Source organism: Canis lupus, chromosome 28 (genome assembly GCF_003254725.2).
Source record: "Canis lupus dingo isolate Sandy chromosome 28, ASM325472v2, whole genome shotgun sequence".
NCBI classification, from domain to species: Eukaryota; Metazoa; Chordata; class Mammalia; order Carnivora; family Canidae; genus Canis; species Canis lupus.
Window position 1 is genome coordinate 33,652,741 of NC_064270.1, and position 26,276 is coordinate 33,679,016.

At 50.9% G+C, this 26,276-nt stretch overlaps 1 protein-coding gene across 10 annotated transcripts in view; it reads right to left on the bottom strand.

Annotated features, from left to right (window-relative positions):
• Positions 1-26,276, bottom strand: part of CHST15 (carbohydrate sulfotransferase 15) — a 74,474-nt gene that overhangs the window by 37,720 nt on the left and 10,478 nt on the right. For 2 of the 10 annotated variants that reach the window (XM_049103018.1, XM_049103021.1), the window contains exon 2: positions 2,034-2,137. The exons of 2 other annotated variants lie outside the window; for them this stretch is intronic. The gene's annotated coding sequence lies outside the window, so the exon portion shown is untranslated. Of the gene's footprint in view, positions 1-2,033; positions 2,138-9,498; positions 9,609-22,016; positions 22,144-24,686; positions 24,978-26,276 lie in introns of those variants that run through there. 6 more of the 10 variants (XM_049103015.1, XM_049103013.1, XM_049103020.1 and 3 more) reach the window with 6 other exon arrangements.

The following is a 26,276-nucleotide window of genomic DNA, read 5'->3' on the forward strand; positions in this document are numbered from 1 at the left end:
TCCTCAGATAAGCGAGGACCCTTGGCGTTCCCATGCAGCTACTAAACCAAAGTACTCAGGTATACATTTCAGTGAGATCCCTTCCCAGCCTGGGCTCAGTGCTGCACCCAATGGAGGCAGACAGTGAGTGTGGGAACCCATACCCCCCTGCGAGATCAGATGACTGGTCCCAAAATAGAAAGCGTTCAATTACCCAGCCCTGGCTAGGATGCCCCCTATTAACCTATGCACCCCAAGCATCATTAGCAAGCCATTTATAACAAAATTGTAATTGAGAGACCCAGAAATACCACTTTAGAGTAAGTAATTGAATGCCCCCTCGGTGTAAGATCGATAAAGGGCATCCAATTTCACCCTAGGAGAAACTTATTAAATTATTGTAGCTATGAGCTGATAGAGCAAAAGAAAGATGTACAAAACTTCAAAAGAAATCTGGACAGATTTAAATAAATAGCTTCATTTAGGTAGACCATTTACATCTACCCTCTGGGAGGAGAGAGGGAAAAAATAGCTAATTACATTATTTTACTTGCATGTTTTAAGGGAAAAAAATTTGATGGGTCTTAAGTAACCTTTACTAAAACACAAGGCTTTCTTCTGATTAGCATGTCTCACTGCTGACATTTCTCTTTGGGCTATGTATATGGAAATACATTTCTTCAAGGAATATTCATCAACAACTACAAGAAGGAACATTTTTCATATTTAGCTCAAAGACATCATAAGATTGTCTCTGAGACTGAGAAGCAGCAAGCCTGGAGAGTCCCGTACAAACAACAGATTATCAGCTTCAACCTCGTACCTGGAGTTTTACGCTTTTAATCACAATGCAGTCAGTCAACAGAACAAAGCCAAGACCCCTGATTATCCCTCACTGGCCACAGCACAGTAGAAGGAAGCCAGTCAGCAGTCCTGCGGGCCAGGATACCAACGCGATGTCCACCTGGTGACTTCAGGCAAGTCACTCAAGTGATCTGGGCCTCTGTGTTCTCAAAAGAAATCCTTGATGGTAATAAATCACATATAGCATTGGAGCTTGGGTGCCAAAGCCAGAACCTGGCTTTGACATTGGCCAAGTCATTATAGTCCTCTCCTGTTTTCCCTGGATGTAAATGGGGAATGCTCACAGGACCCATGCTGTGAGCACGAAGTGGTCAATTCACATAAAGTCCTTCAAAGAGCCGCCCATAGGAAGTGCCAAACAAATGTTAGCTCTTTTAAATATGGATATAGTCCCGGCCCACAAGAGGTGTTTGGTAAGCAAGCAGTTAATTACTATTTTCGGTAGAGATCTCACTATTGGTTCCAGTTTATTATCTTACCCCATATTCCACTTTTGGTCACATGAATGACTTTGCAGCTTCTCCCTTTGGCTTGAGTGGGAGACTTGCTTTGGCCAACAGAATGAGGGAGAAGTGACCACGTGCCAGTCCCAAGCCTAGGCCTTAAGACCCGTCCCACATACTCACTTGCCCTCTGCACCTTTGCTGTCACCATGGAAAGAACATGGTGGCCTGGCAGTGCTTGGGGTGGTTGGGTATGTGATAAAAGCTTATGGATACACTCTTCTGCAGGTTATAAACACTAGGTGTTACTAAGTTAAACTGGTATAATTTTACAAGTTCCAAAAAATGGGTTTACAGGAGTAAAGTGAATCATGAGTGATTCAGGCCAAAGCAATTCATCCAAAGACCCAGTAAATCAACTGAATCAATGCTTTTGCCTAATAGAACCCCTTGGCTAATGCCACAAGCAGATATGCCAAAACAGTGCTAGAAACCCAGATGGCAGCTGCTCTCGAACAAGACATAACTGCCCAAATGTCACGCACTAGGTTACTTTCTGGCAAAATGCGTGTTTATGACAACCGCAGCTGTTATGCTTTGTTATCTGGACAACTGACCCCATTCTCCCCACTTCCTGTTAAAGACCCCTTCCTCCCTGCCTCGCTCTGGAGCCACTATGCGTTCTGTGCTTCCTTGAGCAAGCCCGTCCTATAGCCTAGTCCTTAGGACGTCCTTGCCAGATTTTACCTTTCCTGATAACGGAGACACCTCATCCGTGCTTTGTCTAAAACAGGGGTTTTCACACTGTGCAAACTGCAGGGTCTTCCTGATGGGCCCAAAGCGTGTGTCATCTGAAACACAGGCAGTTCGTAAAAAATTATTTTTAAAGCATATTTGACTGTATAGTAAGTTCATCATCAACACAGCTGTTAATAAGGACTACTTCCCATGCCTTACGGTATAGAAAATATATTCCAAACTATTCTTTCATCCTATAAAATACATCCATAAGAAAAAGGTATTTCCTCTGTGATCAGATCTTCACAGGATGCAGCTCCTCCTTTGTATCTAGTGTAAGAGGCCCAATGCTCTGCAACTGCAACTCTGCACAAAGTTGGGATGTAGCAAAAAATGTCTTCTGAGCAATCCAAACCAAGTGTTACAGGCTTTGGAGTCAGGCAGACCTGCATTTCGATCCAACTGCACTCTCTCCCAGCTTTATGATCTCAGACAACTAACCTGACCATTCTGTGATTTTATTTCTCATCTGTAAAATGGGAATAAAACCATCTGTGTCACCTAAAATGGATGTGAGGAAGAAATAAGATAATATACATAAAATGCTTCCTCCGGCATCTGGCACCTAGCGAGCCTCAATATATGACAGGTGTCCTTTGCATTCTTATAGAAGCCCTCAGGACCTCACTCCAGGCCTACTTGCTTTCAATGTATACATACTTCTAGGCACAGGTGTCCAATTTTCCTGTCTGCAGCTGATTTGAAGTAATGAATGAGAAGAGACAGGTGGCGGTGAGAGGCAGGCACACAGAAGAAAGAAGAGCCAAGTTTTACAGCAGAAATAAGATGCCAGTGAGCATTGCTGACTGTGATCACTTGGTGCCCCGATAACCAGGGTGGGGAGCCCTGGAAAGCCTGAGACAGCAGTGGGTGCAACTTGGGAAAAGCCCAGCACCTTCAGAATAATCATCCATCCATAATCTGCTTCAGTGCTTAACATGGAGCGTCAGTGCTCCAGAAATGTGCCCATCCGCAGAGGTCTAAAGGTCTGGGCTAAGCAAGCCGCCTCTTTACAAATGGGAGGTTTAAGAGCAGAAAGGAACTCATGGAGGATTCCTGGGGACTTCTACCATAAAGTCCTTCATGCTATGACAAACCTGGAACACCTCAAAAATGATGGTGAGGAGTCAGGGTGCAGGTCAACAACGGGACAGGCTCCAGGGAATCAAACCTGCGGGTACCCATTCTACTAGGCCCACATTTCACAGACGAGAAAACTGAGGCCCAATATGGTCCTGTACAACCCCAAGGGTGAGCATCTCATTACAGAGATCCAACACCCTGATCCCTATCCACCTGCCCAGGCCCCACACCTCCTCAACCCAACCTGAGGAGCCCATCCTCACCCCCACCCCATCACCCTGGCCTGGCTCTCAGAACAGTCTGGAAGTTCCTTCCAGCCCCTTGCCTCCCTTTGGAAATTCTCTTCTAAAGAACAGATTTGCGGGATCCCTGGGTGGCGCAGCGGTTTAGCGCCTGCCTTTGGCCCAGGGCGCGATCCTGGAGACCCGGGATCGAATCCCACATCGGGCTCCCGGTGCATGGAGCCTGCTTCTCCCTCTGCCTGTGTCTCTGCCTCTCTCTCTCTCTCTCTCTCTCTCTCTCTCTGTGACTATCATAAATAAATAAAAATTAAAAAAAAAAAAAAAAAAGAACAGATTTGCACAGAGATACAGGATAGGGGGTCCTGGATATGTGGGAGGCAGACGTGGGGCGAAAGGCAGGTACCTCCTCCAATCACTTTGTCAGCCCGGGGCACTGAGTCTTAAACTGTCTCAATACAGACTCATCATGCAGGTGCATCTGCTCCAGCTGCAAAGGGACAGTGACAAAGTTGACAGAGGCTGGCCTGGTGCCAAGTGTGGGGCAGGGGACAGAGATGGGGGCTGGTCCGTTAACAGAAGGCTGGAGCTAAGAGAGCAGGGAGGAATGGATAGGACCCCATGTGGGGGAGGCAGAAGAAGCCCCCTGCGCCTTCTTATGCATCAAAGAGAAAACCCTGGAACCTATACGACTGAGGTGGTGGCTTCTCAGACTGTGCTTTTAAACTTTGTAGCCTCAAAAGCAGCACCTTCCCAACGAGGCAGCAAACTACTGCACATGGCCCCTGAGCTGATACTTCCCAGTGGGAACCTGGCTGGTCACCCAGGGCAAGTCACGGCACCTCTGGGCCTGTTTCCTGGTAGGTAAAACCTGGAGCTGGCACTACCTCCTTCAGCCCGAACACTCACGGGAGTCTGATTTGAAGTGAATGTTTCCCTGATACCAACCCACTGTCTTCACTTGCTATGTCTTCTAAGGCTGCTAAGAAGCCAGCGGTCTTGCAGCAAGTGCTGAAAGGCTGGTGCATACCACCTTCACGCTAGGCAAAAAAAAAAAAAAAAGCTGCACAATTAGCCCCAAAGACATAAAAGTGTCTTCTCCTTAGCTCACAACACCTTTAAAGCACATGTTTATCAAGCACCCACTGCATTTGCCAAAGCTACAAATATGAAAGCCCAGGCCTTCTGGAATATTCCATCTTAACTCCAGAACAAAGTCTCCAGAGGCTCCAGAAAAAATGTCCACCGTCAGAATTACACAGAATTACACATAGCCCCCAAAGCCCACCAGGCCCTGACTCTGCAGACCCCGGAAGAGCCAGCACCGGCTCGCAGAGCTGAGAGGCGTCCTCACAACAGGGACCCTGATCCCACCAGGGATCTCTGGTGGTTGAAGGCGGCGGGGACACTCCGAGCCCCCTCTGAGCTGGTGGCTCTCCAAGAGGGTTAATGTGCCCCAGCAACCTGTGCAACTGCCCAATACATGCAGGGAACACAGCCAGACACCGTCTCTGCGCCAGGTGCAGCACGATGAGGTGTCCCCAGCAGGAGGGAAGGGTACACAGGAGGCTTTAGGATGCTCCTGCCACAGCTGGCACACGATGACGTCTATGTGCACAAGACACTAAAGGTCTTTTTCTGAAACCAATCGGGGGGAAAACTCTTTCTTTTCACTCATTTTATTACTCCCAGGGTAATGCAAATCCATCCTAGATTGAGGTACTAGATTTTCCACTCAAGCTTACAGATCTACTGATGGTGGTTTTCTATTAAGGTAGAACCTACCAGAGACGAGCTTTCACAATCTGCTGCGAAGCCTGCCCACCTAATGGCTCTTGGCAAGGAAGCAACAGCCGTCACATAAAGGGAAAGCATTTCAAGGAAGCAACGTTCAGTCTGTTTTAAGGCATTCAAAATTCAATATCACCCTTTGTGCAGACTGGGATGTATACCTCAAAATGTGGTTTTCAGGGACCCCAGAGGACAAGAGTACCATGTGAGGTCCCTTTTTTTTGTTTTTTTGAAGGGGGGTGTGGGGAGGAGCAGAGGCAGGAGAAAATTTCAGGCAGATTCTGTGCTGAGAGCAGAACCCAATACGGAACTCGATCTCAAAACCCTGAGATCATGACCTGAACCAAAATCACGAGTCAGACCTCAACCAGCTGAACCACCCAGGTGCCCCAATGTGAGTTCCCCTCTGGATGGCAACTTTCTGGGGTCAGCACTGGGACCCCCGTGTTACATGTGGGAGACTGAGGCACAGCTGGGGTGAACACATACCCAGAGAACCAAAATGCAACTGCAGGCCTGTTTGGCTGCAAAGCCATGAGCTCTGTCCCGTAGCACACCACCATGGAAGACAGCGGCTCTGGGAGAAACCCACTCAGAAGTTGAGGCTCCCGGGGCAGCAAGAGGTGCTGCTGCAGTTCCGTGACTCTCCCTGTAAGCTCTACAATGGCAGGGTTGGTGACACTCAGCCCTGAATTCAAATCAGTGCAGGCACTAGATCTCCCACACAAGCTTCAATATCTACTGTGCCTGGCACCGGGTGGTACTCACTACATCTTTTTTTTTTTTTTTTTTAATTAATGAGTAAAGAGGTAAACTTCCAGCAGATAATCCAGAACGGGGCTTTGGCCACTTATGACAACGATAAAAGTGACAAGAGCTAAAATTTATTAGGGCTTCCTTATGCCCAGACACCAGGCTGGGACTTTGGGGATTATCTTGTTTACGCATCATGACAATCTAAAGAGGACAGCACAATTAGCATTTCCACTTCAGATGGGAAAATTGTGGCTCAGAGAATTTGATGTCCTACCCCTCCTCCTCCATATGACTCAGAGAGTCATAGAGTCTCTCTATGAGAGAGAGCTGGGGATCCTGGGAATCAGTAGGCCTGGGCGGAGCACCTGCCGTGCCCCTTAACCAGCTGCGTGACTGGATGCAAACCCCGGCACCACTCAGACCCCTCAACGTCTTCTTCCCGAAGCAGACACATCACAACAGTCCAGTGATCTCAGGAACCCAGGTACGTGATGTATTCTGTTACGATTCTTTTCGCATGCTTTCAGGGTTTCCAACACCTGTCACGACAAACCTTAACTGACAGGAAAAAGGGACACGATGTGGGTCGATGGGGTTATTATAGCTCTTGTGCAGCGAGACTGCGAAGAAGAGAGGCAGATTCTAGTTGCCTTTCAACAATGTTCCCCTAACACAAACAGGAAAATGAATACAAAGCAGCAGCAGCTCCCAGGATAAGGCACAGAGATGACATCTCAGGGCCATAAGGAGCAGGGTGGCTCTCCCCAGGCGGAGTCCCCAGAACCCTCCCACCTGCTTGGACAGGAATTCAGGAAGAGTGGAAGGCCGTGGAAGAGCAGAGGAAGCCCAACCCAGATGTCCTTCAGTTCAGAAGAAGAGAGGTCTTGCATAGACATAGCTCACATGCTCAGAACCAAGTGCGAATAATGATCTTGCAGATGTACAGCGGCACCCTTCAATGAATAAATTAAGGGCAGCACAATTGAATGGGGAGCAGCTGCGTACTCCCCACCAGATGGCTTTGCTGATCTGAATAGTTTTAAACATTGTTTTATTTCCAAAGATAAGCAAAATAAGAATCTGGTTAACCCTTGAATAAGAAGAACCTCCTGAAAACACTTCTTCAGAATTTATTTCTTTTTGATGGCAAGAGTGAACAATATGACTGAATCTCAACGTTCGCAGGAGGGTTTTAGAACAAGGTGAAGTGAGATTTCTCCAGGTTGCTGTCTGCAGGCAATGGACATTCACTATCTGCCCACAGGCCTGGCCTTTACTAGGTGTGGCAAGAGGCAAGGACCACTCCAGCACCAACCCAGCTTGGGTGTAGAGACCCCAGGGGCGTGGGCAGGTGCACCAGCCCCCAGGAATATCGGGACCTATGCCAACCCCCCCCAGGGGAGTGGGCAGGTGCACCAGCCCCCAAGAATATCGGAGGCTATGTCGGCCCCCCAGGGGCATGGGCAGGTGCACCAGCCCCGGAATATCGGGGGCTATGCCAACCCCCCCTGGGGCATGGGGAGATGCACCAGCCCCCAGGAATATTGGGGGCTATGCCAGCCCCCCAGGGGTGTGGGCAGGTGCACCAGCTGCCAGGAACATCAGGGGCTATGCCAACCCCCCTAGGGGTGTCGGCAGGTGCACCAGCCCCCAGGAATCTCAGGGGCTATGCCAACCCCCCTAGGGGTGTAGGGAGATGTACCAGCCCCCAGGAATATTGGGGGCTATGCCAACCTCCCCAGGGGCATGGGGAGATGCACCAGCCTCCAGGAATATCGGGGGCCATGCCGGCCCCCCAGTGGCATGAGGAGGTGCTCCAGCCCCCAGGTATGTGGGTAGGTATGCCAGTGCTCCAGGGGCGTGGGAGGTGCGCCAAGGGCTGCAGGGAGCTACAAGACAATTTGAAGCTTCCATGTTCAAATATTCAAACATTTCAAACATTACCAACATTGTTCTTAAGTGAAGTTAAGCTCAGATCTGTCACTAAATGACACAAAATGTGCCCATCAGAATTGCAGCTTGCCCCAGTGGGTGCTGGAGGTGAGTTTGCTGTAGGGCAGCGGGTGGAGAACCCACAGGAACCCAGCACCTGTTCTGTGCCAGGCACCGGGCTGCCTCCTGTCCACCTCGAAGATGAGGCCAAGCTAAAGGTACTGTCTCATTCTGCAATTGCCCCCTTCTGCAGGTAAGAAAACGGACACTGAGCAGTGGAGCCTCTTGTCCTAAATCACACAGCTCGTAAGACGCAGAGCTGGATTTAAACACGAACTGAAGCCCAAACTGCCCATCCCTGTGGGGAGGGGGGCCCACAGGCGCACATGCCAGCCGTGGAGGTGGGCAGCCGGAGGGATATGCTCTCCACTTACACTTCTCCATCTGACTTCCGAGTCCACTTACACAGGGCAAGTATCCCTTTCATCACCACAAAGACAGTAAAGGGGAAGTAGCAGTAATAGATATTGAATAAAACAGCATGACAAGTGGGCAGTGGACAGGGTCAAGGCCCCCAGGACAGGAGTGCTCATCTCTGAGCCTCAGTTTCCCCTTCTGTGAGAAATGAGTGCACTCTTGTCCCAGTCCCTGGCTCAGGTGGCTGGGGCTGAGGGGGTGGCACCAAGGCCACAGCACCCCTCAAGACAGGGTTTGGCAGCACTAAAGGGCTTTGTGCAAAGTACAAACATGAGATGGAAGCCTCAATTCATCCCCTTAGTTCTCAAGTTGCTTTTGCATTGATAGCATCTTCCCACCGGACGTACTATAACCTTTAACTGTCATTTAAAAAAAATCCCATTCCCGTTTCACTAGGAATGCTGTGCCTGGGAGTGCGCCCTGCCTTCCCTGCCACTGCTACGGAAACCCTGGAGGGCGTGCTCATTGATAACCACGTGCACCCACTGCCCAAGAGGGCACCAAGGGGCCCTGAGCACAAGAGGCCCCTGGAGGACACCTTGTGCTGTTCACTGATGCCAAATGAGGCTCTGACGCTGATGACCTGGGATCAAGCATCAGATGGGTACACGGGCACAGAACGGGCATGTTGCTCTCGTGGAAGGAGGAATGTGGTGGCAGAGAAAAAAGAAAACCAAAGTGAGAAGTATGTGAACACACACACATGCCCATCTGGTCGCTGTGTGCCCGTCTGCTCATCTGCAAAATGGAGACCAGGCTACACCTGCCACAGAGCCACAGGCATCAAGTGGGATGATCCACTCGAGGTGCTTGGATGCCGGCCGCTGGCGCCAAGCACCAATAATTGGCAAGTGGACCTCCATCCTCATGTCTCCTCCTTCTCCCCCTCCCACCACTGCTGCGAGGGTCTCAGCTCTGCAGGAGGGCTGCCCACCCGCTGTATGAAGACCCAGCCAAGTCTGGCTGCGAGGCAGGAAGGAGGAAAGCCGCAGAGGCTTCAAATGGGCCAGGTCTGGAGAAACGGAAATAGGCCAGTGGAGGAAGCCCTCGGTGGTGAGGACGTGGGGACGAAGACGCCAATGCCACCAGGACACCCGGAGCCAAGCACTGCTTCGTGGATGGAAGGAGAGACCCACCAGAGGAATGAAGTTACACGGTGGTGGTTTCGAAGCCTCCTTTACACATTTTAGAAAACAGGCTCAGTGTCTGATAACCTCACTCAACTCTGGCATCCACAGTCACAACTCTGTAAAAGAAACAGGTCAAGCAAGGGTTATTTATAGACGAGACGAGTTATCCCCCCAGACATTGACCGTGGATATGCCCAGGCGACGGCAAAGGAGTCCTCTTCTCCATTAAGTGGAGACACTCGAAGTGTTTAGTGGCCCATACTTTCCAAAAAGCCTGAGTTTCCATACTTGAAGCCGGAGAGGTGAACATTTGATAAGTTTTATAGGAAAGGTTACGTTCTCCAAGAATACCTCCGTTTCTCTCAAGCCACATCTCTGCCCGTCTCGAGGATGAAGGGGGGGGCGGGGGGTGCAAGCCCAGGAGACAAAGCCTCTTTCTCAGCACAGGTAGGGATAGCAGAGTGGAGGACTAGGAGCAGCTACACAGCACATGAAATCAGACAGCTCAGCTGCAAAATCCTCCGTTCTGCGTAAACAAAGCAACCTCTTCAAATTAACCACAGAAAAGTGGAATCTTTTTCATAAAGATCTGGAAAGCCTTCAGGCATCATTATGAAGGTCAGGACTTATGTGCACAGAGCTCAAAAAAAAAAAAGTCTCAACTCTTAAAAAAAAAATTTTTTTTTTTTTGATTTTTAAAAAAGTCCTTGCGGCTGACTTCCTATCAAGAACCGCTCTGGTCTCTGTTTCTGCAAAATAAATATTTGGCTACAGTGTACAGTTGTTGAGACCCAAAGTCGGCTCACAGGCAGTAAGAATTTCTCTCGACATAACCCGAGTGCGTACGTGCTGCCTCCCCATCCTTCCAAAGGCCCGGCAGAGGCTGTGGGAGCAAAAACCGAGCACTGGACCTAGACAGGAGTGTGTGGTGAGCGGAGCAGGAACACGGAAGCTTGGGGGCACCTGCGGCCCAGAGTCCCCAGCAGATCCCGAAGCACTGCACCCACCGTCTGACTTTGGGCAGACCACCTCACCTCTGAGCCTCTGGGCAGAGGACATTATCTACTCTCCCACCGTACTCCAGGAAGGTTAAAGGAGAAACAGAGGCCCTGGGTGCCCCCTCTGCCCCACTACCATCCATCCCACTGCCCCCCCCCCCATTCCCTGGCCATCTGCCATCTTCTCCAACACCACCGGCCTGCTTGGCCCATGAACTCCTGTCACCCTTCTGATGTCAGCCAAGGCCCCCCAACCCCGAGCCCCAGACCAAGTCGGACCCCACACTCATCTGTCCAACCCTTCCCATCTCTGTGTGTGTTTCCTGGACTGGCCCCCGCCCTGACCACTGTCCTGTGAGCTCCATGGCAGCAAGAGTGTCTCTTCTACTCACACTTAACCACCTCTTCGTAAAGGGAGAAAATCAGAGAGGCAGGCGGGAGGCAGGCAACAACACATATAAAAATACAGCACGTTGCAAACAGAGAATTCCCAATAAATGCGGGGGGGGGGGGGAAGGGATGGTATTTAAAAGAGAACTTAAAATCCTGCCATGCTGAAATCCTGCGTCTCTAGGATTAATCCTTCCGTCACCGAAAACCCACCTCCTGGTGTCTCCAGGGCCTGCACCAGCTTCCAGCCTGGGGCCGTGTGCTGGCCCCAGGGTCCCGACCCCTGCGAGGGCCCCCCCACCGCCCCAGGTGTGCAGGGGCCTGTGACAGCACCTCATTCCCGCCAATGTCACCCCTCTTCTAAATTAGCTTTCGTACTTAAGAAGACACAAAATGCTATGTCTTCATAAATTATAGGATTCTTATCTGCGGCCAGAGGTTTGCTTCTTCCGTTCTGTGTTTACCCATCTTCAGCTCTGATGACACCCCCTGCCCCGTCTCAAGCATGTTTCCGAACGCACTGGGACGCCCCCACTTCTCGGCACTCGATGCCACAAACCCCAGGACTGAGTCCCAAACAAAAGGGAAATGAAAAACCCCTCCGCCCTTCGGATCGTTTTCGTTTCCTTCCTGTAAAGGCTCTGGAAACATTTCAAAGACGCCAAGTTCGGAGAGTGCACCAAAAACCCAAATTGCCTCTCCCTGCCCTCCTCGCTTTCTCTCTCTTCTCCTTCTGCGGCCCACCTGCTCCTGTCCCCACTTCTCTACTTCAGGAGGGAGAAAACACCAATTCCCCCTAAAATCCAATGCGTGCCTCGATTTAATTAATTTGAGGGATTTCCTGGGGTCCACGGGTGGGGGGAGTCCGCCACAGGGCTCAGGGCTGGGGCGGGCAGGGTGGCCAGCGTGGCCCAGTCGCTTCCCGGCCCCCCCAGTTCACACAAACCAGGGCTCGAACCCTGGGCGCTCCTGCACCACCGCCGCCAGGACACGTCTGGCCCAGCTTCTGCGTCTGTTCCCAGGCCCTCCCCACGCTCCCCTCCCACGCCGGCGGGAAGAAACGCCTCGACGCTGTCACATGGCGATGGGGGCTCATCCTTTTTCTAAATGTTCCTCCACCGGGATGACTTTCACTTTCTGATGACAGTTACGACCCGGCTGGACCGTCCTTGGCCGACTCAGTGTTTCTGAGGTTTTCACACCCTTTCTGCAGTCGTAAAACCTGAAGCAAAAGTGAACGATTGGGAACAAATCCCCAAGATGCTAGAAGTGGCCAAAAGCATTCACTGAACACAATCTGGAAAAGAGATGGAGCCGTTTCGGCTTGGTCAGGGCAGCACCCCTGCCTGGACGGCTGGCCACCTCCCTGGGGACCCTGCGGGGCCTTCTGGCCACAGAACCTGCGTCGGCACACACCTCGGCTTCGGCCTCCTGCTCTGGCCCCATCCGCCCCCGCCCCCCCGGGGTCTGACCAGCCCCCCCGCCACAAACGGGTTTTGCAGATGGAGCAGAGGAGCTGTTTGCAAATCCCAGAGTAACCGGCTGGCCTCAGAGCATCGCCGGGCATGCAGGCCCCCAGCCTGGGCGATGCGACAGCAGCCTCCAGACGCCACATTCTGCACTCATACCGGAGGATGCGGTAATGTGCCAAGACTCCTGCGAGCAGCATGCTTCCATCCTCCTTAAAATCCTCTCGGGGGATTTCAAAGAAGAAAATAAGAACGTTGTTCAAAGGTAGCATGAAGCTCTTACATACCTATCTTTCATGGATATTTTCTGGCCAGTAATTTCCATTCACATCAATGAAACTGTGGCATCTCGTTCAGACCCACCTGCTTCATCACCACGGTTAGGCCTTGAGGAGAGAGGCAGAAGAGAGCCGGCGTCTGTCCTGCCCTCCTAACCCCTGCCATCCCGTTGGGTACGGAAGCCTCCAGAACAGAACCACACACCTGGGAGATCACCCAGTTTCAAGCTCTCATTTCACAAGGAGACGTCAATCTGCCCAAAACCTGAACTGGCTTTCAAGTCTGATGAGCAGGGGAGTTGGAGGATGTTATGTTGGGGGCAATTAAGCTCTTAACTGGAAGCCTAAGGAGCCAGGAATTTTAGGAAACAAAGTTAGAGATAGGTAAATATCCAAATTCCCCAAGTAGAGATGGATTTTCAAATTGCATGAAAAGTTGCGTCTAAACACCTAAAATAGAAGCAGCTATCCAGATACTTCGTGTCAAAGCTCCCCCAACGTTTGCCTGAGTTATTGAAACAATGGAAACAAAAAATGAGCATCCGGCTCACTCCGGGAGTCACTGTCTCCAGGTCTCACCTGCTTGCGGGGTCACAGGCAGAGCCGGGGAGCGGGGAGAGAGGGGTCTCCATGGGGGAGGGGTTCCACATGCCAACCGCTCAGGAGTGGGGTGGTGGCTACGAACATGGGGGTCATCCCACCAGCTGGGGCTCTTATTCTGGCTCCAAGGCCTGACCCCAAGCCCACATGAGTTCCCCATCTGAGAACTGGGGATGATGATGAGGATGTCTAGTCTAAGCAAACTGAAAGGAGGATGGATAATCCACGGACAGTGATGGGGAAGGAGCCTGGCACCCCCTAAGTGCTTGAATAGACAGCAGCCATCCCAATCACGCTTACCCTCACCATTACTATTACTCCCATTCCTGTTATTATTTCTGCTCTTTGGGTCTGTGTTTTGCTGATACGTCAGGTAGGTCTCTGGTCTGGTCTGTCTCCCTCGGCTCCGTGTTTCATTCTGGCCTCTTCTAGAAGGCTGGCTTGCCAGAATGCATCAGAAATGAATTACTTTGCTTACTGTCTGTTGCAACAACTGATCCTTCGTATTCTAATCCAGAGAAAGAAGATCAAAACACATACATTTTCATGTCTTCTAAGTCAGTTTAAAAAGAACTGCTGTGCTCTTATAAAAAAAAAAAAATCCTGCTTTCCTATCAATGCTTTGATAGCCTTAAACACACACAAGCGCACGCACACAAACACAGAGAGAGAGAGAGAGAGAGAGAGCCAGAAAGACCAAGGAAACAGTTCTTTTAAAAATAATGGGCAGCCCGGGTGGCTCCACTGTTTAGTGCCGCTTTCAGCTCAGGGCCTGATCCTGGGGACCCGGGATTGAGTCCCACATCAGGCTCCCTGCATGAGGTCTGCTTCTCCCTCTGCCTGTGTCTCTGTCTCTCTCTCTGTCTCTGTCTCTCTCTCTGTGTGCGTGTGTGTCTCACAAATAAATAAATACAATCTTTAAAAAATAAATTAATTAAATAAAATAAAAATAAGACCTTGGGAATAACTGCAAAGTGTTCCATTTTGACTAAAAAAAAAAAACAAATACAAGTGATTAAAACAGGATCATTTTTATCCTAGAATGGTAGGTTTGATTTTGGGCCTCAAGCCCACAAAGAAAGCATTAGCAGGGAGATAATCCAAGCTAGGAAGAAAGTATCCAAACAGGTTCGAGCAAGCCCCTCTCTGGGCTAAGCTGCAGTCAGGCTTAAGTGGGACACGGCCAGTCAGGGTGGGGACTCCGCCTCTCAGAGGTGGGGAGGCAGCCCGTCCCTGCACAGACATCCAGCTCAGCATCGTGCCCCAGAGGCCTCTCCCTCGGGGGCTCCCAGGCTGAGTTTCACCCCACAAACTCCCCACAAGCCGAAATCTCATGTGACTGCCCACATCCCTTAAAACTCCCAAATGCAGGAAGAACTGGGGTCACAGACAAATCCCACCAGCTCGGCAACCATACAAATCAATGCCACACAGACCATATGTACAACCAGGTGACGCAGGAGTCTAGTAAGGTTCAAGCTCGTCCCTGGAATGGATGACAAAGGGCGGAGACTGTGTGAACCACGTAACATGGCATGAGTTACAGGGTCTGGGCCTCAGGAAGCTGCTGCCAGGGGGACCCAAGGTCCCCTGGCAAGTCACCTGGTGCCTGACCCCTCATGCTGTGATGTCACTGTCAAGGTCAACCAGTACAGAAGGAGAAACTCAAACACGCAGTGGGCAGGGCCTATGGCCTGGTAATAGCTGAAGAGGGCGGGGTATTTACTGGAAAGTTTATAATTTCAGGTGTAGAAATTCGAGTCACTAACTTTAAACGGCCAAGCAGAGGACCGATGAGCCAGGCTCCAAGTCATCCGTGAGCTCCCACTGGGGGACACCTGAGACAGAGGCCAGCCGGCCTGTCCCTGCTGAACCAGACCCCGACCCTTCCCTCAGAGAGGCACGGATTTCCCTCACTCTGCTTCCCCACATACATGGGACTCTTCCAAATTTGGACACATGGTCCCACCTGTTTCCTGGGACGACAAGAGAATACTGATGTGGCCCAGGGCGCTGTCAGGAGCAAACGGCAGAGGAAGGTCAAGGGGACAAAGAGAACACTGCACAGGTGGGAAGTTTTCTCTTTCAATGTGTAATGTTTTGGTGGCGTCCAAGGAACAGTTTTTGGAAGGAAATAGAATCCCCTGCACTTAGAGTTTTAGAATAAGGTGCAATGTTGGTCTGAGTCTCCTACCCACTCACAAACCAGAGCCCCCAAGCCCACCCACTGGGGTTTAACTTCAAGGAGGCCAGTCCCTCACCCCCAAGGGCCATAATCTGTCTTCAGACAGCATGTCCCCAATTTTTTAAATTTATTTTTTAATATATTTTACTTAAATTCAATTTGCCAACATATAATACCCAATACTCATCCCATCAGGTGCCCTCCTTAATGCCCGTCACCCAGTCAACCCATCCCCCACCCACCTCCCCTTCCACAACCTTTGATTGTTTCCCAGAGTTAGGAGTCGTTCACGGTTTGTCTCCCTCTCTAATTTTTCCCCACTCAGTTTACCCCCTTCTCTTATGGTCCCTTGCACTATTTCTTATATTCCCCGTATGAGTGAAACCATGTGATGATTGTCTTTCTCCAACTGACTTTTCTCACTCAGCATCATACCCTCCAGTTCCATCCACGTTGACGTAAATTGTAGATATTCATCTTTTCTGATGGCTGGGTAATATTCCATTGTATATATTGACCACAGGTGCCACATATATTGACCTTTATCCGTTTATCTGTCGAAGGACATCTTGGCTCCTTCCACAGTTTGGCTATTGAGGGCATTCAGCATGCCCCAAATTAACCCATTCAACAAAGTCCACAAAACCCCACTGTGGTGTCAGGCCAAGGGCACAGCAGTGAACCAAACAAGGCCTGTGCGGTGGGCTCGCAGGCCCGGTGGTGGAGGCATCCAGAACCCCACAGATGGGCTAAGTGTGGGGGTGAGTGAGAGCTGCTGCACCACAGTATCTGCTGGCACTCGGGTGAGCTCTTCTGAGCACCACAGACCGCCACACCTGCACGGGACTCGTCCAGGGGGCTCCCACTCCCCTCCAGAAACACAGGGGCCGAGGCCACGCAGAAACGAAATCGGCTTCACTTTCTGGGATACGTTTCTGCAGCTTAGCTTTCTATCTCCCTGAGTGGGGCATCCGAGCAAAGCTCATTTCCAAAGGCAGCCCCAGGAGAGACGTAGGAAGGGCAGGAAGGGCAGGGCACTGGGGCGGCGCACCGATGGCGTTCCCCTCCTCTGGATGAGGTACCCTTGAGGCCAGGTGTAGGGCCGGATGTGTGATCAGCCCCAAACCCCACTTCTAGGTGAGCAAAACAACAGGAGACAGCAGGCAGCCGTCACCTCCTCCCGTTACCTGGCACAACTCCCAGCACGGAAGGAGAAGCCTCAGAGCAGCACGCCCCACAGAGAGAGAGCATGGGCCCCACAGCCAAGCTTAAACGTTCCAGATCAAGTTCATTCTCACCTCTCTTAGTCACCCAGACCTATCCACAATAGAATCCTTTCAGCACGTATCAGCACCAGAGTAATCAGTGGAATTGCTTGCGTTCATCCAGAAAGAAAGTTAGAGCGCGTGGCGCTAAGTTTCTGCCCCATAAGAAAGCAAGAGAGAGGCAAAGGGCACGCAGGCAGTTTGACACGGCGCGGACGCCCCAGCGCCATCCAGCCCTGTCGCCTCGATGAAGGCAAATGTCCTCCCATCGGATGGACACCTGTTTCCTTCCAGAGGCGCCAAACCAAAGCCGCCTCTGCTTGTGCATCTCAGAGTGACTAACAGAGCTCATAACCTCTTTGGCTTATTTTCTGACCCAGCTCGCAGTCAGACGGCTAATGACCTCCAGCTGCCAGGTCCTAAGGGCTCCTCCGGGGTGGACGTGGCCAGGAGGCCGCACCGGGGCCTGCTCAGCTCGGCGGCCCAGCCAGGCACGCGGCAGGGGTGAGGTGTGCGGGGCGGGCTGGCTCACGTGTTCTTTCAGCCTCCTCTCGTAGGAGACTTTCTGGGGCAGAGGCTGCATCAACAGCAGGCCCAAGGCTCCCTGCGCCACCGCCAGGAAAGGGAACTCGCCGCTGGGTCCCTGGTCTCCCACTGTGCGGCCAAGAGGACCCGCACCCCCAGGGAGGGAGACACGGAGTCCTCACCTGGGCCTTAGACGGTTCCTCTCTGCAAGCTGCTTCCAGAGAATTTCTCAATCTCCCAATGGAGAAAGAGGATGGAGGTCCCAGGAACCCTGTCCCTGGAGGAAGCCCAGGTCCCCTGAAGGCAGAAGGCAGGAGGTGCTAGGCAGTGTGGGCCACCCTGACCGCAGGGACGCAATGCTGGGGGTCGGGGCGGCCGCGCCTGGAGTGGTGGCTCTCTCCAGGAACCCAGTCTCCAGGAACAAAGACTCCACACTCTCTGAACATCACAGACAGAACCACAGGTCCCAGCACCTCACTGGGGTTTGTGACCAGGACCCTCCTGTCGCTTAGCCAGCAGCTGCAGACTGCCCCTCCAGAGGCCTGCTGGGGCCTTTCCCTCCCTCCCCCCGGGCCCAGAGCTTCCTTCTGCCCACCCTCCGCCAGCCTTGTCCATCATGACCTGAGAGTCCCCGACAGCCCCTGTACCCCGGGCTAGAAGGCTCGATGCATCAGCCAGCATGCTTGTGCACCACTCCCACCCCTAAGGTCTCCCCTGCGACACACTCATCACCACTGCAATTAAACGACCATTTGACTAAGTGCTTATGTCTAGTCCGTCCACTAGACTCTAAGCTCCAAGTCTGCAGGGCCCCGACACGTCCTACCCACCGATTCCCCAGCAGCCAGCGTTTACTTCCTTGCCTGTGTCCTTCTGTGGGTTAGGGCTCACGGACTGGGAACACCAAGGCATCCCCAACACCTGGCTGTCCATAAACATTATTTCTCTCCCACCCTCACATCTCCTACATCACAGCTGTGGAGCAAGTCCTAGGACCAAATCTCAGCCCAGCCACTCCCAGCTGGCTGACCCCAGGCAAGTGACTGACCTCCTCTGTGCTTGATCTGCCTGTCTGCGAAACAAATATCACATCATCTACCTCTCGGGGCCAAAGGGGAGATTAACTGAGTTACGTGAGGTACTAACCATGAGGTCTCCAACAAGACAATAGGATTTTCTTCTATCTTTATCATTTCCTTCTATTTAGGGCCACTGTCCAGGAATGCTGGCTCACAGGCCCAATGGGAACCTAGTGTCTGGTTCATTGGTCCATTAACAGGTCCTACTAAGTGTGGCTGTGCTAAGTGTGGCACGGGGCACAGTAGGTAGACCAAACAAGGTCCCTGACCCTGTGGAGGTTCTGGGGTTTGCAGAGAAGAGAGATTATTCTAGCACATTCATCTTTTCATGTCTCTCTCTGTCTGTCTGTCTGTCTGTTTCTCTCTCTCTCATTTTTCACTTGTGCATTGATACTTTCTTCCCCAGTAGCTTTAAACCAGAAGTATTATTTAAGTTATCTCAGACTCCCACACCAGGTAATAAAAATATAGTGGGCTTTTCTCCTATTATTTTTCTTTTCAAAATAAAAAACAATGACCATGGATGTCTTACCAGGGAAATGAAAGAAAACCAGCTTCTGCTTGCAAACGAAGATGCTAAGCCCGTTATTTACTGAAAAAGTTATGCACTGGCCAAGTGCTCCCTTGAAAGGGAGGAGCTGAACCCAGACCAGCAGGTGCAACACAGGGTGTCGGGCCCGAGGGCGGGATTCCTGCCTTGCTACCTCTCCCCAGCCAGGAGGCAGAGAAGACCCTTCCTTCTTCTCTCCTGGAGCTCACAGGCCCATTCAGACCCATCACCCTGTAACAACGAAGGACAGCACAGCTCCTGCTGCTCCGAGCTCACGTCTCCAATGACCTCTGTCCAAACCGAGGACAAAAGGAGGAAAACCCAACACACAGTAACTCCCCCGAGACGAAGCTCCGAAGAGCCGACCTGGGCAGCTGTCCACGAGTGTTCTGAGCCGAGCCCCGACCCCTACACTCCTTCCCCATTAAAAAAAAAAAAAAAACTTTCATTCTCATCCTAGGGCCCCAGTTCCGATTCAAAACCTGCAAAGGCCAGGCTCTCCTTTGCTGGAGCCTCCCTTCTCTTTGGCAGCCGCCCCGGATGCTGCTTTCTGCTTCTCCACTGGCTCCTAAGAGAAAAAGGCACCCACTGAGCGCATGCAAGTCCTGGCTGGCGGTGCTGGGCGAGAACAAAGGCTTCACACAAAGGAGAGCTGGGCCTTCCAAGGCCTGCGGCCACTCGCTCCAGAGGAGGATGCTCCAGGACCGGAGTCTCCTAGCTGAGGTGCACTGCGCCGCCCCCTCCTTCGTACCCCGGGAAGTGACCAGAGTAACCTACAGTGGCCCCAAAAGCCTGGACTCTCTCGGGGGGGCCTTCCACTCAGCTGGGAGGGCAGGGCCCACACGGTGAATGCCAGAGATGAAAAGCCGGGAGGGGATGGGCTGCCGCCCCTCTAGGGACTGAGACACAGGATCCATTAAGTGGCACCAGATAATCACTGTTTGTCAGCCTTTTATACCGTGCAGTGAAAAATCACCAGGATTTTAGCTTTAGACTCACACACGCGCGCGCGCACACACACACACACACAATCTAGAAGGGTTTCACATTCAGGGTTTCTCTTCTGTAAGCTGAGCTCTCTGACCACGAGTTTCCTTGGAGGATTTGTGCCCTGGGCTTGTCCATTCTGAAGAGCACAGTGGTAGATTTTTCCAGATTCCTAACACTTGGCACCCAAGAAAAACACAGGAAATCCCACCAGCAGACCAGGACAATCGCTCCACAAACCAACTCAGTTCAGCAAATCTCGCCGGAGTGTGCCCAGGAGTCGGGCACCCCTGCCAGGCCCCACAGAGTCCACGGGGGTGATGCATCTGCAGCCCTGCCCTCCGGCTTCCCATGCTTGACCCTTCACGCAAGTGAAATTCTCTGTAATCTTTCAGGAAGGGGCTCCCATTTGCATGTTGCATGGGGCCCTGTAAATTATACAGCCGCTTGCAGAGATATCTTAAGAGTTATGTAATTAGGATTAAAAGGAAAGAGAAATCATGCCCAAAGAGCTTCTCTTATTCCTGGTACACGTACCCTTGAAAGAGCAAGTACCTAGAAACGGCATTACACCTCATCACGGGTCTGAGTAGGGACCTTTCCCAGGGCACTTGGGAATCAGCATCCTGCATTCTATAAACCAGCAGCGAGGTTACCACAAGGCGTTTCCATGAGGCCATTTATCATCACTCTGATCTATAGCAGCATCTCCTCTAATGCAGCTTTGCCTGACAATTTAAACAATATGGGCCCTTTAATTTATCACACTAATGCGATTACACACTCATCCCAGAGCCCAGCACCGCGCACTCAAGTGGAGGCCCCTTCTGTGAAACTTACGGTGGAAGCTTACACTCTTCTGGCCCCTTTAAATGGGGAAATCTTTACCTTAGTTGAGCGATGGGCTCATTCCACCACCTGCAAAGAAAATGAAGCCCTTGGACAAGGGCCCTGCTCTGTCAATTTCTACAACCATCACCCAGACTGCGAGGTTTAAACGCCATTTACAAACAAGCTTAATTTTAACCTTCCTTTGTGGAGAATGCAAAATCAATTAAGTATCTGCTGATAATGCCCTCGTATCTCGTTTTGGTGGCATCTCACAATTAATGCTGCCCATGAGGCTGACAGCGAGCAGCCTCACACATGCCTTCTGGTTATTATGAGCATCACTCTGACCCACAGCTGAGCACAGGGGGTTCAGACACAGCATGCTGCATGGGGAGTTTGCATTTTTAAGAAATCGGCTTGTAGATGGTTTAATTAAAATACACCAGAGCATAATTCAATTGGAATTGAGGCTTCCATCAAACTAAATCAGGCAGCAGAGATCTTCCCAACCTTAAAAGTAGCTACTGTTTTTTCACCAGTAAAACCAACTGTACTCAGAAACTAAAGGAACATGGAAGGAAGGAAGGAAGGAAGGAAGGAAGGAAGGAAGGAAGGAAGGAAGGAAGGAAGGAAGGATTGATTGAAAGGACAAGACAGATTCTCCACCAAGCCCCATTATGTTGCAGTTGAGGAAAGAGGTTCAGAGAGGTCAAGCAAGCAGCCCCAAGACACACAGCCGTCAGTGAGAACTGAGACCAGAAGGGTCAGCGCCTGAACAAGGAAGGCAGCCCTACAAGGTGAAAGCATGCAACCTCTGAAGTCAGACCACCCGGATTCAAGTCCCACTCCACCTTTCGCCAGCTGCCAGAACATGGGCACAGTGAGCCTCTCTGGCCTCAGTTTTCCCATCTGTAAGTGGGGGTGTGAAGCGTGTCTATATCAAGAGGTGCCGAGAGTAAACACAATGTAGATAAAGACCAGCACAACCACTCAAAGCCTGGACTCAAGCTTCCCGATTCCCTGTTCTGGGCTCTATCACACACTGTTCCTTAGGGCCCCTTAGATCTGAGAATCCCTCAAATCAGAGGATGCAGGCTGCCTATGTGCAGGCACCAAGGGTGATGCGCCCCGGGAGCACTGTGTAGGCGCAGAGAGGATGTAACACGCACACATCACGGATCTTCTGGTATCAGCTGACCAATAGAAACCAATTTTAACTGATGGCCAACTGGAAGAGATCCAAAGACAATCTAAAAGATAAACGACAACATTGAAGTTTATGAAATTCTAAAGTGCTGCAGATCCCTAGATTTAATAAAATTAAGTGGCAACAGAATAGGGTCTTTGGCGTAGTGACGGTATTTTACCAATGTCAATCTCCTGGTTTTGATAGTGTTCGATGGTCACACAAGAGGTTATTGTTGCAGGAAGCTGATTGAAGAGCACGCAGGAACTTGGTACTATTTTTTGCAACTTCATGTGAGTCCGAGATTCCTTCAAAATAAAAAGCTACCATAAAATTATGAGGCAGCATCTAGGAATGCCAAAAGATTAAGGGTATTCTCGGCAAGTTTTCAACACGTCAATACAGTCACAGTTTCCAGGCGGGATAGCCCCACGTGGATTTGGAAAAGGACGCTGGGTGAACATCTGGAATGATTCTAATTCAGGCTATTGGGGCGGGGGGGGGGCGGAGGGAGAAACCTCTTTCTGTTATTTTTCCATTTACTAAACTCAGGGAAATTTATGTTTTGTCCAGAGTTTAAAAACCCATCACAAACAATAAAAAATGGAGCTATACATCTACTACAGCTAATGATAAACATCTATAGGAAAACTTTGCAATGTTACTTTACACCCTTAAGAAGGACCAGAGAGAGATTTAAAGTCTGAAAATAATCGATAGAGGGCAGCCCGGGTGGCTCAGCAGTTTAGCACCTGCCTTCGGTCCAGGGCATGATCCTGGAGACCCGGGATCAAGTCCCACGTCGGGCTCCCTGAATGAAGTCTGCTTCTCCCTCTGCCTGTGTCTCTATCTCTCTCTCTCTCTTTTTCTGTGTCTCTCATGAATAAATTTTAAAAAATAAAATGTTAAAAAATAGAAAGAATTGATAGAAACAATCTGTTGAGGCCCTATGATATGTCAGGTTGACCAGTGGGCCCTTGGACCTGATTCCCCACCAAAAAAGCTGTCATTAACCTGTCCTGGCATGAACTGACTACATGTTGCATGGAGCAGTCTAGGTGTGCACAAGGCCCAGAGTATCCTGCAAGAGAGGAAGTGGAAGATCTAGAGGCCGGAAGACCAAATTGGCTGATCCCATGGAGCTCATGGCTTAGCAGGACCTGGGTTGGGAAGGGAGATGATTCCAAGAAAGGGACAATGAATGGCAGGGCCCTCAAGGAGCTGTCACAAATTCAGGTCATCAGCCGTGCACTCACCTTGGGAACCTCCTGGCACTATTTCAGTCTTGTGTTGATGAACACAGTTTCAGCTGCCCACCCTAGGGCTTCGCCTTCAAGCACATGTTTACATAAAAATAACCTCTGCTCACAAGCCAAACCCTAAGTGAGAGGACAAGGAGGATGGGGTTTCTCCTGGTTTCCTGCTAGCCCTATTTCTGCAACTGCAGCAGCTGTGAGCCAGCCAGCATCAGACAAGTGTTCTTTACCCAGAGATGTACAGCGAGTGAGAAGGCCGGGCTGTAGATGATAATTTGGAGGAAGACAAAAGAATGGATGTCACCCCCCAGTGTGCTAGAAACCAGGTCCTCTGACCAGCTCTCCCGTCAACTGGTCCCCTCTTGGGGTCTTGGCACTTGCTGTTCCCACTGCCTGGGACTCTCTTTCAGAGCTTCAGGTGGCAATGCCTTCTTATTCAAGGATCAGCCTAGATGTCCCCTTCTTGGAAAGGCCTTCCCTGATCACCAGAGAACATTCTGTTCTCTGATATTTGTGAAACTGTCCACTGTTTGTCCCCATGAGAATATATGTTCCATGACCACAGGGACCGGTCTGTCTAGGTGCTGCTGCATTCCTAGCTCAGGTGCTCACTCATTCCCAGTGTCAGGTGCTCACTCATTCCCAGTGTCAGGCACAGAGTAATTCCTCAATCAGGAGAGTGACTCTTAAGGGAAGGTAGAAAGACTGAATCAAAAGAGCTGGTTGAAGGGTCAGGCTCCCAAATGATTCTTCATGTTAATGAGGCTGAAGGATCAGGGGTAGGTCCCTTCACCTCCACAGGTCGTGGCTTCCCCAGGTATAAAGGGGCTGTGGGCAGGACAGGAAAATGAACCAGGGCACCTGTAAGACCTTTGCTGTCCCCACACTGGGGGCTAAGATTTTCAATTACCCAGTGTACTCTTGCCTTTCTTCCCTTCACCCGTGTGTCTATCCATCTGTCCATCCATCCATCTAATCATTCTTTCCTATAGGCTAGGCCCTGGAAATGTAGCCTTGAGTAGGACACACTTCCTGTCTTAGAGGGTAAGTAACGTGTCTTTAGTGGTACATGTTAAGGAAGCAACCCCTGCAGTACCAGCTAAGCGCCACGGGAGACCCCTGGGTCTCTGGCTGGGCCGCTGTGGAGATGGTGGCAGGGCAGCTCACAGGGAAGGAAAACAGACCTACAACCCCACAGAGGCAGCAGAGTGATGGAAAAGATATGATGGTCACATCCAAGGAGTCTGGTCAAGAAACCCAAAGAGAGTAACTAACCATCCAAGTCCCAACAGAGACAAAAAGGCTCGTTCCTTAGGATCACTGTGGAGACGATCTACTCCCCCGTTTGCCATGGAAGAACTCGAAATTCTCCTTAGAATAATTATAAACACTGCTAAGTCCCACCAATGGTTCTCAGCTATAGAGCTTAACACAATGCCCGCACACGCGTCCCCACGCACACACACAGATGCCCAGGGCCCACTCCCCCAGGCCTGATGAATGACTGGAGCACATGTATTTCCTTTGAAAAGCTCCATGGGGGTTTCTGAATTCAGCACCCAACCTTAGAGCCAGTGGGTTTCCTGCAAAGTTACCTTCTCACCACAGTGTAGAGGTGCAGGACGATGTCCCTGACGACGACGTGAAAGGTATCCCTGAGGATCTTGAAGATGGACTTTCTGAAGCATCCAGAACATTCAGGCCCTAAAACACTTCTATCTACTGCATCAGAACTTCAACGGGACCTGGAACCGAGTGCGAGAAAACCTAGTCTGGTAACACAGCTCGACACTCCAGGGTGAACCCCTAGCCACGCCAGCCGCCCGCGCCCCCGGAGGGGCCCCCGCTGGCCTGCGCAGGTCTGTCAATGCTCTGGCCCAGTGTAATGCTTTAAGAACAACTTCATAATGTACCCTGAAGTCACAGCCACAGCCCCTTGTTTATAGGCTCAGCCAGATCAGATAAAATTTCATTCTCTGAATTGGTTCCTAATTTAATTATTCCCCGGATAAGCGTTGGCCTCCTATTGCCGCAGGGAAAAAGAATGAGAAGGCACTGGCGCCGCACGTTCCAGTTCTGGTTTGGCAGCTGGGGGCGGATGAGCCATTCCCGGGCCTCTGTCGGGTCAGAAGGGGGGACAACAGCGGGCTTGGCAAGGTGGTCACCCATGGTCCACCCCACACCAGGCAAGAGGATGAGCTGGAGTTTAACTAAGGGTTCAGGAAGAAGGATCAGGGCAAGTGGACAGACTGAAAACCAGGATCCAGTCCTGCCTCTGTGTGGTCTCTGAGGGCCTCGGTTTCCCCAGCTACAACGTGTGGCTACACTATGATTCCCCGAAGGCCCTTCCAAGCTCTAAAAGTCAGACAATCCAGAAGGGGCACAGAAACCCATCTGAAGATTACGCCTTCCCTAGGGCCAGGGAAAAAAGTAAAAAAAGCAAATGACTCTTATTAAGAGCAAGTAAAGGGGCGCCTGGGTGGCTCAGTCGGTTGAGCAGTTGCCTTCTGCTCAGTCGTGATCTCAGGGTCCTGGGATCGAACCCCACGTCCGGCTCCCTGCTCTGTGGGGGGGAGCCTGCTTCCCCCTCTCCCTCTGTCCCTTCCCCTGCTCTCTCCCTCTCTTCCTCTATCAAATAAATAAAATCTTTCAAAAAAAGAGCAAGTAAAAATGTAAACTATAACCTTAGAAATGGACATGTGTCCACACAAAAACTTGTACATGAATGTTTACAGCAACCTTATTCATAAGACATTAAAGATGGAGAAAATGCAAACGTTTATAAAAAACATAGTCTTGGAGCACCCAGGTGGCTCAGTGATTGAGCATCTGCCTTTGGCTCAGGGCGTGATCCTGGCATCCCGGGATCGAGTCCCACATCGGGCTCCCTGCATGGAGCCTGCTTCTCCCTTTGTCTATGTCTCTGCCTCTCTCTGTGTCTCTCATGAGTAAATAAATAAAATCTTTTTTAAAAAATGGTCTAACCATACAACGGAATATGATCTGCCATCAAAAGGACTTCAGTACTGAACATGCTACAACATGGTGAACTGAAACTACGATGGCAAGTGCAAGAAGCCAGTCACAAAAGACACGTGTTCCACGATTCCCGTCCTACAAAAGTCCAGAACAGAGAAACCGACAGAGCTGGAAAAGTAGAATCCTCACTGCTCAGGGCTGGGGGG